Source organism: Danio rerio, chromosome 19 (genome assembly GCF_049306965.1).
Source record: "Danio rerio strain Tuebingen ecotype United States chromosome 19, GRCz12tu, whole genome shotgun sequence".
NCBI classification, from domain to species: Eukaryota; Metazoa; Chordata; class Actinopteri; order Cypriniformes; family Danionidae; genus Danio; species Danio rerio.
Genome location: NC_133194.1, coordinates 15854318 through 15861417, shown reverse-complemented (window position 1 = coordinate 15861417; position 7100 = coordinate 15854318).

The window sequence follows — 7100 nt, the reverse complement described above, 5'->3', positions numbered from 1 at the left end:
ATCAAATATGTTTCACTAAACACAGACAGCCTCTTAGAGCATAAAAATACAGACTAAATACTAATAAAAATTTTCAAGAAGAAACAAAATATATTTACAGTATGATGAAGATCTATATGGCTCCAGGATTTCACTCTTTCAATCCAATCATGCATGTGGCTAATTCAGCTTATTCTCAGAAATTCTTAAAGGGCCATGACACCCCCCACTTTCGGTTAAAGTCTACTTCAGAATTTTTTCAAAAGATGCATGATTAATGGGCGTGGAGCTCCGCGAGCATCGGGCAGGAGTGGGCGTGGCCAGCAGGGGAGAAGGGGAGCAAACAAAGCTAGCTCACAAAATGAGACAAACCGTGAGGAGACGCATGAGTTTATAGTTTACAAAGTTAAAATGCAAAGAAATAAATAGTGATTTAATGTCCCGCTACATTTGTTATTCGTAATTTCATATACACATAACCACAATTTATATTATTATAAAGATAAGTGTGTTCATGTAAACCGTATAAATGGGGACTTCTCCCTCAATCCCCATATCCAGCAGACCCCGTATGCAGCAGGTCTCCTGACCTGTCTATTTTAACCGTTAGCCCTGCTGGTAATCTGGAGGATTTAGGCAAACACAGCAGCACGGCGATGTGTCTGAATGTGAATGAACTCCTAATAAAAGACAGTGTCCGCCATTCTCTAATTCTCGTGCTGCTCTCCCGACAAAAATGCTAGCAGCACACACACAGCTTTGATGATCGGCCCTGACAAGATCGCGGGGGAAAACATGCAACAAACCACGTGGATCATGCAAACAAACACATACGAGCCTTCATGAACGGCTAAATACTGTGTGCCCGTGCCGTGGGTCCGTGACGTATCTCACAGCTCGGGCTTGACTCTGGAAGGTCTGGCAGATCTCATGAATAATTAAGCAGCCGGCTCTTCTCATAGGATAAGAAAACTCCGCTATGAATAATAATGAGAAACCGACTCGTCATCATTGCACTTGCAGTGCTGCGCTACGTCGCCGATTTTGTTCCCGCCCCAAAAATCATTTTAAAACCGGAAGCTGAAACTAGCTGACAAAAGCTCAAAATTATCCAGTTTTCCCCACAATTAAAGCTGACAGGTGCTAACATTGTCTTAACTGATGCTTAACACACACAAATCTGTTAATATAAAACAAAAAAAGTTATCCAGGGTGTCCTGAACCTTTAATAAAATAATTTGAATTTACACACTCTTGATTGCCTGGGAAAACAATACCACTTTTATATTTAGCTATATGGCACTTCTAATACATCCACTGTTTGTCTTTATGAAGCAGCATTCTCTCCTGACAAGGTGTCTAATGACTTCTGTTTTGTCCCAGACAGAGTGTTCAGTCACAGGTGTCTTACTTCAGCACGTCTGAACACATATCATCAAGTTCAGCACACTGCCAGGATATGGATGCAAGTGCGACTGTGGCAATGACTGTTGCCAAGCAACAGCAGCCCTCTTTAAGACAAAGATTAAATGCTGGCAGAGGGTGACGGAACAAATTACAGTAATGGGTCATAAAGAGGTCCTTTGTGTTTCCGCTTCACACAGTGGGTAAAATATGAGCATGTGGCTCATGTGCTTCTCATCAATTTATCTTCTTTTTCCTTGCTTTCTTTACCTTCTAAGCTTCCCTTTTAAACTGGCAGTGCCCCAGTGCTCATTCTCACATGCCAGTTTGTCAGGCCACAGATTCTTATGATTCTCACATAGTTCTCATCACAACTAATTGGTCATTGGTTAATGTACATGCTTTTCATTGTAGTCAACACTGACAATCTATGCAAATCTATGCATTTCTTCATGTTTGCAGTATCCTCGTTTGAGGGCTTTCTCAAAAAGGTTTACTGCTGAACACATAACCATGCTTCCTGACAAGATGTCCATGACAATGGCAGCTGTAATCTAGTATAAATAATTGCAAAAACCCAATTTTTCCAACAAGTTTAGTTGATAATTAATCTCAACTCTAAGGTTGCTGGCTTTTCTGAAAAGCGTAACAGAGTATACTGTACCTAGCTGGATGAAGAAGTTGTGATAAAGTGTTGGGTAGGCTAAAACCAGAAGCAATTCTGTTGCTAGTAGGTTTAACCTAAACAGATGAATAGACAGAACATCTATGTATTTAAAATGAACTGTCCAAAAGTGTTTAGGCATTAAGTGGGCCTGTCACTTTTTTAAAAAGTTTGTTCATCTATAAATCAGAATCAGTTTTATTGGCAAGTATGCTTCACGCACACAAGGAATTTGTTTTGGCTACAGAAGCTTCCAGTGTACATAAAGTGACAATTGACAACACAAAATACATATGAGAAGAAAAGATGATAGACATTAAACAGAGATGCAGTTAGTCAAGAAATCTGGATGTTGAGTTGTATGTACAGATTTGTTATAAATATACAGGTTATAGGGTACTGTGTACAAATGCGAATGTAGAAAGTATTGCATTGTATATTGATATAAGGTGCAGTGTATAAGTGCGTATGAGGAAGTATTGCACATATTTATTGCACAGTTGGGGGATATTTATTTGTTCATGAGGTAGATGGCCTCAGGAAAGGAACTTTTCCTGTGTCTGGCTGTTTTTGTGCTGGGTGCTCTGAAGCACCGACCAGGCGGTAACAGTTCGAACAGGTAGTGTGCTGGGTGCGATTCATCCAGAGTGATTTTGCGAGCCCTTTTACTCATTCTGGAAGAGTTCAGTTGAGGAGAGTACATTTGAGGAGAGTACAGTTGAAGAGTACTGGCTTTTTCACTTTTCCAGTTTAGGCTTTTTTTTTTTTTTCAAAATCAAAAAGTAATAATCTATTTTCTTCCTTAGTTTTGAGGCTGGCTGAATAAATAATTAGTTTCCTCTTAGGGAACTCTACACTATGTACCACTCATGTCACTAATGAAAATATGCATGGAACATGTCTTACTTTGTGAAATCAGGTTGGTGGTTTAACCCCTAGGGGTCGAAGAATGCAAATATGCGTTTTGAGGCGTCTTCTCCTGATAACGCCGTAAAGAACGTAAATTACACTTTCAGTTTTGATTGTGCAGATAAGAGCAATACATCAATTAAATATGTTAGGTGTCTACTTTTTTGTGTACACTCACAATATCAAACATGTGTGATTTTGCAAAATAAGGAAAACAAACAATGTAGGCATACTTTCATTTCACATAGACATGAGACATGTCTCTATAGAAAGCTTGAAGTGTCTACTTCTAAATGCAGCAAGTGCATGTTGAAAAAAAAGCTTTGCTTGATAAAGTAATCAGTATGAAACCAACACTATGTCAAGTTTCTCAGTCTGATCTCATTAGTTTTAATACGATCACGTCTATGAGTCTACGCGCGCCTTGAATAAATTAATACATGAAAGAGAGACATACCTGCATGAAGCTTGGAAGGTAAAATGTCAAACTCATTTTGAAAACAAATGTTGTCTCCCCAGGTAATCAATAGAATTTTCCTGGCAAAATGCACATCACAACAGCTCTTCCCTTTAGCCATTATTAAAAAGAATGATGAAAGCTGCCCAAAACAAAGGCAGTGTGCTGGCTAGAAAGTACATTCCCCCACAAGCAAACACAGCATGCTAGAAAGGAAGTTTTATTTTTATTCCCAGGGACAAATTGAAATTATGACCCATTTAACCTCTTGGGATCATCATCAAGTATTTGGCCAAATATACAGTTGAAGTCAGAATTATTACCCCCCCCCTGAATTATTAGACCACTTGTTTATTTTTTCCCTAATTTCTGTTTACCAGAGAAGATATTTTAACACATTTCTAAACATAATAACTAATTTCTAATAACTGATTTATTTTATCTTTGCCATGATGACAGTAAATTTTATTTTAACAGATATTTTCAAGACACTTCTATACAGCTTAAAGTGACATTTAAAGGTTTAACTAGGTTAATTAGGTTAACTAGGCAGGTAAGGGTAATTAGGCAGGTTATTGTATAATGATGGTTTGACTATCGAGAAAAAATGTAGCTTAAAGGGGTTAATAATTTTGTCCCTAAAATGATGCTTAAAAATTATAAATTGCTTTTATTCTAGCCAAAATAAAACAAATAAGACTTTATCTAGAAATAAAAATATTATCAGACATACAGTGAAAATGTCCTTGCTCTGTTAAACATTATTTGGAAAATATAAAAAAAAATAAGAAAAAAAGGGGGATAATAATTCTGACTTTAATTGTATATATAAAAGGTCTTAAAATATGATCTTGATTTAAAGTAATTGTTTTTCATGTTTAAAATATTATTCATTCTTATTTCAAAAGTTTTCATTTCGCTACTTCAGTGTCTCAGAGTCATTCAGAAATTATTGATAAATGCTGGACTAATGCACAAGAGAGTTTTTATTACAACAGTTATGCAAACACGTTTTATACCATTTCAAATATATATGCTCAGCATAATTGAGTACAGCCTATTTTAAAAATAAATAATTCAATCAATTTTTCAGTGAATATAGGCAATGTGTTTTAGTGCATTTAAACAAAACAGATTTTCTAAACAGATATTTATGAAAATATTTTTTTATTGACCAAACATGTTGAGAAATTGAAAGATAATACAATTAAATTCAAGCTAAATGTTGCAAAAAATATATTACAAGCTATTACAAGCAAAATTTCAACTAAATTTTTCACATTTTTTGGCTTTTTAGATTTTTCCTCTCTTTTAAATTTGTATTTAATATTTTATTTATATTACATTTAAATTTGGGTGTACTAGTTTTTAGACCGTTATCATAAGTTATATTGATGAGCTCCAGATGTGGCTTCAGTATTGACTAATCCAATGTATATGCACAAATATAATATTGTAGAGCTTCCTATTAAAATTTGAATTTAAAAGAGAGATTTGTAAGCAGTGTATTTATACAGGGTGTGCCATTTTATGGATACACCTTAATAAAATGGGAATGGTTGGTGATATTAAAGTCCTGTTTGTGGCACATTAGTATATGTGACGGCCCTTGTAAATAACTTATAAAAGAATAAAGTTATGTTAAACCAAGCACACGATTGTTTTTCTGGTGAAATTCCCAATAAGTTTTATTAAGGTGGATCCATATGAATGGCCAACCTTGTATATGCTGAGCACTGTATCTAGTTTTTGCAGATGGACATCAATGTCCTTGATGGGTGAGTGGGGGAGTGTCTTTTGTCTCTCAATGTAACCACGGGGAGGTGACACTAACAACAGAAGTTGGGATCCACATGCAGGTTTATTTGTCGTCAGGCAAGCGATGGTCAACACAGGTGTAAAAAGGTATATGCAGACAATCCAGAATCGTAGTCGAATAACAGGCAAGGAGGTCAGAAGGCAGACAGCAAACAAGGACAAAAGGATAACCTATGCTAAGGTCAAAACACGGAGAAACAAGACAAGGAAAACTTCTTGGCCTGGAGCATGGAACTGCAGTGGGTCTCGAACACTGCGGGGAGCCAGCAGGGCTGGAGGCTTGTGGGGAGCCGGCAGGGCGAGCCGTCTGTATGGCCCCGGCAGGGCGAGACATCGCGTCGACTCTGGCAGCGGCGTCGACTCTGGCAGCGGCATCGACTCTGGCAGCTCTGGAGGATCTGGCAACCCTGGCAGCGACTGAGGATCTGCCAGTACTGGTGGCAGTGGCATTTCAGGAACAGGAGTAGATTCAGGACAGGAAGCCATCTTGTGAGCTGGCAGGCTGGAAGCGGCCATCTTGTGAGCTGGCTGATGTGTCGTAGACTGGAACGATGGTGATGCCAGCATGAATGCCTCTTTGGAGTGTACAGCAAGCCCTGCTGTCATCTGGTCTTGCTGTACACTGCCCCACCCCCCCCCCAAAAAAAAAACATTTAGGAGTTTCCTCCACCTTGGTGAAAGGGGGACCACTAGGTTGCAGAGCCAGATCAATGTAATATTCTAGCGTCCATTGGGGGTTGTGCAGTGGCATGTAGGAATACAGTGGCTCAGAAAGTCCTCCATGAAAGAAAATCATCAAGCACAACTCACTCATAGATTTGTGTGCCAGTTTGATGAATTTCTCCACGTACTCCTCAATGGACCGTGCTTCCTGACGCAGACAAATGATAGCAATACACGCTGGATCCATCATTGTAAGGCCGAGTCTTCTGTAACGATGGGGAGTGACGCATACAACTGAGGTAAGATCCACAATGCAGGTTAATTCGTTGTCAGGCAAGCGATGGTCAACACAGGTGTAAACAGGTATATGCAGACAATCCAGAATCGTAGTCGAATAACAGGCAAGGAGGTCAGAAGGCAGGCGGCAAACAAGGACAAAAGGATAACCTATGCTAAGGTCAAAACATGGAGAAACAAGACAAGGAAAACGCGTTGTAGTGTTACTATTACAGTTAACAAGACTCGGCAAACTGAAAGAGTGAGTGTGTGACCTAAATAGTGTGTGCAATCAGTCTCTGACAATCATCAGGTGGTGCGAGTAATCAGTCTAGATGAGGATGCATGTGTGAGTGTGACCGGAGTGCATGTATGAATATGTAGTCCAGAAATGGCGGAATTGTAGTCCATGAGTTATTGTTAGTGCAGTCCAGCGATCTTATGGAATATGATCGCTGGTAATCGTGACACTCAAGGTGTGAATTATTTATGATCATACTCACACTTACCGCTGAGATCACCAAAATCAATCTTAACAAAATGTAATTCATTGTATTGTTTTCTTTGAATAAGAGAACAGAATAATTTTCACATAATTGTGAAGTAAATATTCTAGCATACAAGAAATTACTCAAAAGTCTTGTTCAGACATATTCAGTGTGTTTTTTTGGACTTTATTTTAGCTACATTTTTTTCTCCAAAATGTATTGACCACACATAATATTTTTTTCTAAAAAATGCAAGCATGTACATCAATATTTTTCACATATTACTGTAGCGCAGTTTATGCTGAATACAAATAAAATGCATGTTGGCCAGTACTATGTAATAAGTAGCTAAAATATGCACAAATGTCAGGGCATGTAAAAACATCTCAGAGTGCCCTAAAATCACCTTAGACCCCTGGGGGTTAACTGTATGATGATCAAA